This window comes from Ostrea edulis, chromosome 3 (assembly GCF_947568905.1).
Source record: "Ostrea edulis chromosome 3, xbOstEdul1.1, whole genome shotgun sequence".
NCBI classification, from domain to species: domain Eukaryota; kingdom Metazoa; phylum Mollusca; class Bivalvia; order Ostreida; family Ostreidae; genus Ostrea; species Ostrea edulis.
Window position 1 is genome coordinate 42,043,704 of NC_079166.1, and position 7,412 is coordinate 42,051,115.

Here is a 7,412-nt window from a genome sequence, read left to right on the forward strand (position 1 = left end):
TCTGAAAATTTCCAATATGATATCATTGTTGGCAATAGCACTGCGTCTACCTGTAAAGATTTATCTTCACAGTTTGAACCCATTTATTACTTGCTTTGGGTATATCATAATAGATATCCAAACACATACTGACATTGTTTTTGACTGATAGAGATAGACGCATTCAATGTCCTTTGTTTGTTAAATACACAGCTGCACACTGCAGGTACTCATCGTACAAATATCCCCCCTTCCCCAGTATGTTCGTATAATCACAAAGCATGTTTTATGCATAATCCGTCTTTAGTTTCAAGTATGACTATATTTTCAATTGGATTGATTGAGAATATACTTAAAATGTATCTAGCATGTCTCTTGCCCATTAAGTACGCTTTCTACTCTAGCTGCAAGACGTACCCTCATCGAGGCTAGTACACTGGCGGTTATTACAAGTAATTTGTCAAACACGAAGCAAAGAACCCCCCACGTCTCAACTGATGATTCAATCTCCATGTTTATCTCCAACATAATAGATAGATAACGCTATATCTATATATATTCATCTCTCCACAATTCAATCTGAGAAGTCAATGAACCCGGAAGTTTACACTCTCGCCAAATCTCGGCAATCACATGACGAGACTTACAGACCCTATTTCGAGAAGGCTAGTCGTGTTATGGAAGTGAAATCTTAGACTTGTTTAAGGAGTTTGGAGGATTCTCTTATCCACCTAGTTTTTAAAAAGCAGGAAGTTTATAGGTACATCAAGGTTCCGTGAATCATGGACATGTCCCTAAAAGGGATTTGTGTGGTGAGTTAAATTAATTACTTTAAAAAAATTCATTTCAAGACAAATAACAAGAACATGCACCCATGACTGAATATCTATTAAAGTTTCACGATATTTTTACGGGTTTTTCTACGTGTAACTAATGTATTTTCCGACAATTTGGGAATGACTTAATAGTAACGCAGCATGTTTTTGATGGAGATTAGCTGTACAAAACAATTCTACTTCTTTAATACTACGAACACATTCTTCCAAAAAAGAAGAGATAAAATTCATATATGGTCATCCCTTTACCGTAACCAGCATAATAAACTTCGAAATGAATTTTTGCGACCGGCAGGGAACTGTGTATTGTCATGCAATACTCTCAATATGCTTGTTTAAACCGCAACTTTATCAAGGGACATATATTACATAAACAAATATCACACAACACGAAAAAAAGACAGATATTGATAACCTACATTGTTAAAAAGAATGATACACTGATTTACTGAATTGAGAAATATGGTTTCTTTGTAAGCGTGTCTACAGACGATGGTGTAGAGAGTTTGTACCATCATCGGGTCGGAATGAAAATAGAATTGCTTTTAACTTCAAAATTATAGAAATCAGAGAAATTTAAAGAGAAAACTTCCAAAACAACGTGATTGTGAAATAAAATGACTGGAACGTAATGATTTGGAGTGATTAAGTTTGAAGAATTATTTGGTAATCCGTACCATTGTGAATTTGGATATGGTAAAGAGTGCGACAGCGAAAAATAATATCACTGCTAGTAACACAATCAAGGAATAAAGAAATGAATCTCGCACTAAAAGCATCAATCCAAAAGGTTAACTTAACGTAAACTTACAGATGTCATGTTAAATCGACGTTTGTCATGATTTACATATCATAATCATATCTAATTGTAACGTTAAATTAACATTAAATATTTAATGTTAATCTAACGTTAGCACATTCAACGTTGAACAATTTATAAGTTAATTTAACGTTAAATGAATTTAACGTTAGGATAACGTCAATTTAACGTTTCGTTTTGACTTCATGTTCTTGAATGAAAATAAAAATAACTTGACCTTGATTAATAAAAAGACTTGTTTTTATTCTCTCAGCATCCCAAAACCGATTGGATTTTTATTTAGAAAGTTATTTAACTTGCGGAGATGTCTCTAACAAATTATAAAGACTTCGATGTTTTCATCAACATGATACTTATTTCCGTTAAACTTGAAGTTACTGTTATGAAATCAACACGCATGAAATGAATAATCAATGTAATACATATTATTTAGTTGTATGTCGAACGTGCTTTTAGCTCAAGGTACATGTACCTGTACATGTTGACGAAGGAAATATAGTTTTCATCAGTGATTTTCATATCGTAATTTAACAGAAAATAGCGTTTTCCGAAAAACTATTCGTCTTATATCGCCCTTTGTCCAATATCGAGGGACGTCTCTTTATTTTTGGCAAATATTAAAAAAAAAATAAAATAAACGCCCCACACCATCATTTTTATTGAATGATCTTAATTTTCTAGTCTTCTGTACTAGTCCCGGTATTTTTGGTATAATACAAATGATGTAATTTTGAACATTTGTTACCTTAGCGTATAATCTAGCGTTCGTAAATCTTATTATTATTTGGAGTGTTTGCCTAGTTGGATATTTTTATTCGTGTAATTTTCATATGCCAGACAGCTGGATTTTTTTTAAAAATTTATGTTCATTTGTTGTCATTTATACTTAATCAATGGCCTATTTTACCTTTATAAAATCAATATTATGGAACATATTAGCATTTATGTTTAAAGCGTATATATGTGTCATTTACCCTATTGGGGACCTCGTATAACTTTACCCCGTTGGGGGCCTCAAGTTTGTTAGGCAATCAATGGCTTGGATAGGCACGCGATAGCTTGTGTTTTGCACACGTTAGCCTTTTCATATACATGGGATTCAGTGAATACAAATTGTAAAGCGGATCAAAGGTTTTTCATTTTGTTCAACCCTCCACCACCCCAACTTTCCGTCCTCAATATGGAGGTTTACTCCGGTGCTATGCAATCTTTTTATATAGGCTTTTTCGTCATTTGGGTTGGCCTTATTTGTTTGCCATCTTTTTGCTCTGGGTTTGTTTTGATGAATTTTTATTTGTCATCTTATAGCGTAGCATTATTTAAGTTATTTTGTCTTCTTTGGGGGAAATCAGACTTTGAGTAATTTAGCTTTTCAGGTACTTTCATGTATAATGTATTATCTGATTTCCCCCAAAATCTTATGTTGAAGATTTCTTTCGTCATTTGGTATTGTAATAAATGACAAATTTTCAATCTCAATCATTCTTTTGTTCAGATTTTTTATGACAGCAAAAACGAGCTACGGTGAGCAGAGTTTGGGTAATAGAAGCTGATAAACATAAAGGAGTTAGTTTTTAATGGTGCGTGGCAGTCAATCATAATACAATGAAAACTATTCTACAATTGTATTTGACACACTTGCCGCAAATGCTTGAGATAAAACAGTTCGTTCTCACTCTGACAGAAACTCAATTCACTATAAATCATGTGATTTGACACATATGCTGTATGATTTTTGTTGTTGTCGTTTTTCTTCTTTTAGATTGTTTTATTCCTATTTCTTGGACGTGTGCACACTGAAGATGCTGGTATTCAGAATGTTGAAAATAGAAACGTTCAACGTAAGTTTTACTTCACATTTCACGTCATGACATGCAGACATATGGATTTTGTAAAAAATCTGCTTCACGAAAGGTGGAGATAACGAACAATGATCAATCTCATAACTCCTATAAGGAATACAAAATAAACAGCTTGGAAACACGGACCCCTGGACACACCAAATGTGGGATCAGGTGCCATGAAGGAGTAAGCATCCCCTGTAAGGGATATCGTATTTAACATTATACATAACAATAATTGTATAAGATGATGAAGGTAGCTAGCATTGCAGAATTAAAAAATTCATAACCCGCTTATGTGAGTAATGATTTTTTTCCTGCAATGATTGATACTTTTATCACCCAATAAAACAACCAAGAAAGACATTTATTGTTTATATTTATATGTTTTTGCATTTTTGAAAAATGTAAACTAGATTTAAGTTTACTGAAATATCCTATCGTCGACCATTTCGTTACTTTAAGCTTTAAGCTATCCCAGTCAATGTAATCTTTGACCTTGACGATGCGCCATATCTGGTAACGATTGCGCCGGCATATGGTACTAAAACTCGGATCGAACTAGCTTGCAACAAATATGAATTCACTGTCTATGACAACAAAGTCAATTTAAGAAGAAATATGAGAAAAGATTCAGTTAATATGAATATTTATTGGTATTTTAAAACGAACACGGTACCCAAGAAATGAAATATACACATAACTTTGATGGAGAGATATATCTTGTACTTTCAGGGTATCTAAATCATTATATTGACTGCAAAAAATGAAAAAGTTTTGATGTATGATACAATGATTTAAAATATTGAAACCAGTTACAAGCGCCTACTAAACAATGTCTTTTTCGTCTATTTTAAATTACATCCAGAGTACAAGATTTAATCGATAGTAATAATTAGATATGTGATTTTAATCACATGATTGCCTATACCAGTGGCGGATTTAGAGGGGGCCCAGCCGGCGAGCGCCCCCTAAAATTTTCAAATTTAATGTAAATAGTGGTATTTTGTTTCGGAAAATGTACCAAACGATACAAGAAGCAATAATTTCTTCCACTCCCGGAGAAATAAATGACAAAATCTTTTGATTTCTTGAATTACTTTATTGGGAGAACTTAATTTTTTCCAAACCCCCCCCTTAAAATGTTGGTCATTTTATTAATTTCACCTTATTAAAATGATAGAAAATAGTACAAATGACTAAATAGAAGAAATATTTCACGCGCCATAAAATCTGTAAAATCCAGGAGCTTCCGGAGGCTTCGCCCCCTGGACCCGACTAGAGGGTTTCGCCATGGACCCATTGCCTCATAAAGTGCCCCCCCCCCCCCGTAACCGCAATTCATGGATCCGCCCCTGTATATGGCTATCTCTGTTTACAGCTATAGTACAAGGCATACTCGAAAGTGATTATAGGCGCGAGTTTTAATTCAACGACAAAAAAGACAAAACATAATAGCCAATCGTATTAAGTGTGAGAAATCCTAATTTAATTTTGGTACAATGTTTGAAAAATCAATGCTGAATTCACACCGTAGGCACGTGCAGGTGACCATAAAGTATAGTTTTATAGGTTGTTTGGATCGAAAGCTCGAAAATAGTCACAAACTGTTGGTTCTTCAATAGATATGAGACTTTCAAATCTCCACATCTAGTGATCAGTCATCCAAAATACGATATTACTTTGATAAACACCATTGCAAATATACATGTAGGTACTATGAAGTTAATATAAACAAGAGGCCCGCAGGCCTTATTGGTCATCTGAGTACTAGTGAAAAGTATCACTACTCCTAAGGGCTATGAAATCTAGAAAAAATCCTGTTCTGAATATCTAAGCTAAATTCTTATGTTCAGCAACAGTGTAAAATAAGATGTGTTCTTAAAACTTCAATGCCGTCAAAAGTCCATACATGGATGAAAGGCTTTACATGATGTAAAACTTATACGGTATCAATTTTGATGCACCAGATGCGCATGTCTCTTCAGTGATGCTCAACCGAAAAGTTTGAAATCCGAAATAACAATCAAGTTTTAGAGCTATTATAGGGAAAAACCGTGTGCCAAAAAGTGGAGTCAAATTCGTCTAAGGATAACAGCTATGCGTGAGGGAGATAATCCTTAATTTTAAAAAGAATTTCTAAATTTCATTTCATAACCTTCAATAAGATACTCGGTGTTCTCTCCACTTGATTCGCCGCTTGGTGGCGCTATGAATAGCCATATAAAAAGCCTCCCTATTGAAATTTACCCATTCTTCGATTTGGCTCGCGATTGACACTTTACCTTGGAATTGATACGGACCACTGCACGTAGTGTTTGCCACGTGTTTGGTTAGTTTTACTTGACTTTCTCATACCTCTCTTGCTTTTATGAGTTTTCCGGATGTTTTAAGCATTCCAGACAGCTCTATGACGTTTTCCAACTGGTCAAGAGAGCAAACCAGTCGCTCGAGGTCTTGTTCGCCACCGAGTTTACGTGGGCGTGTTTCCAGGCGTGATGGTCACCATCTTAAAAACGGTGAAACCCCAAGTAGTGGACACACCGGAGCTCCAACTCATAGTAAGAGTAGATCACGTAAAAGGAGATACTCTAGTTCGAGTTCTAGCCCCAGTTCAGAATCTAGGTCTAGCGGTGATTCTAGAGCTTCCTCACGAGTTTCCCAGAAGTTGGGTTCGGAATCCATAAAATCCGCTACAAGAAGTATTGAAAATGAAAGTAAAAATACACCTGTACGCAGTGTCTCGTCAGAAACCGTTGGAGTTTATGAAAGGTTTGACATTGACAGTGATGTCAAAAAAGACAAATTAGAGGACGATTTGAGAGAATTTTGTCGTCCCTTTTTCACAAAGTGTTTTAGTGATGAGACTCTAAAGACTAAGATTTTAGACAAATATCCCGTTCCTGATGCAGGGGACCTTCTCACAGTCAAGACATTAGACATGTTTATCAGCCCATTGCTTGAGAAAAGAAACAAACAGTTTGATAAAGGTGCTGATAAGGGTGCACAGAATATCCAGTCAAGAGTGATGAAAGTCATGGGACCACTTTCCAAATTATGGAATATTTTGGAAAGCATGCGTGCTGCTTCGAGTGTTCCACATGAAGTGGATAACGTTGACGTCATGCATATGTGCTCTCTACTGGAACTGACCTTTTGTTTACTGGGACAAGCCAGTGTTGCTGTGGATCACCACAGAAGATTCAACGCTGCCATAAAAATTACAGGATATTACAAAAAGCAAAAGCTATATTAGATGAGAGTGCTGATGTTTTGGAAACAAGTGGAAGCAAACTCTTCGAGGATGAGTTTATAAAATTCTTGAAAAAGACGGGAAAGAGACGCAAGGAAGCCAATCAGGTTGCTGATGCATTTCAGCCAGACAAAAAGAAGAGAAGAAAGTATTATTACAATCCATCTTAATACAGAGCCAAGCCAAGATTCAGACAGCCCTTTCAGGATAGGCCCTCCAGTAGATTTAAGGAGGGCCAAAGATCTGGGTTCAAATTCAGTAAATCAAACCAGAATTACAAGAAGAAATTTGACAGGTACGGATTCAATACCTCAAATTATAGAGAGGGGAGGAACTCTTACTTATGCAGAAGTATCAAACTCATTTTCTGTAATGAATCTCAAAAACCCAGAAATGATTGCAGAAATTCTTAATGTAAATCTGCAGCAGGTAGGTCAAGAAAATTTGATTCTTGTAGGGGGAAGAATAAAGTATTTCATACACAATTGGCAAAAAATAACAAAAGATCTTGTTATACTAAAAACAGTTCAAGGGGTTTCTTTAGATTGGATAAGTTATCCAGTTCAAACGAAAACTCTTCATCTCCCAGATTTAAATTCAGAACAAGAAAACATTCTTCAAGAAGAAATAACAAATCTGGTACAAAAAATGCAGTTGTAAGAGTTGTCAGCAACCTGTTTACT

At 35.3% G+C, this 7,412-nt stretch overlaps 1 pseudogene; it reads left to right on the top strand.

Moving 5' to 3' along the window:
- Positions 1-5,847: 5,847 nt before the first annotated feature.
- LOC125654108 (uncharacterized) lies at positions 5,848-7,142 on the top strand (annotated as a pseudogene).
- Positions 7,143-7,412: the final 270 nt, after the last annotated feature.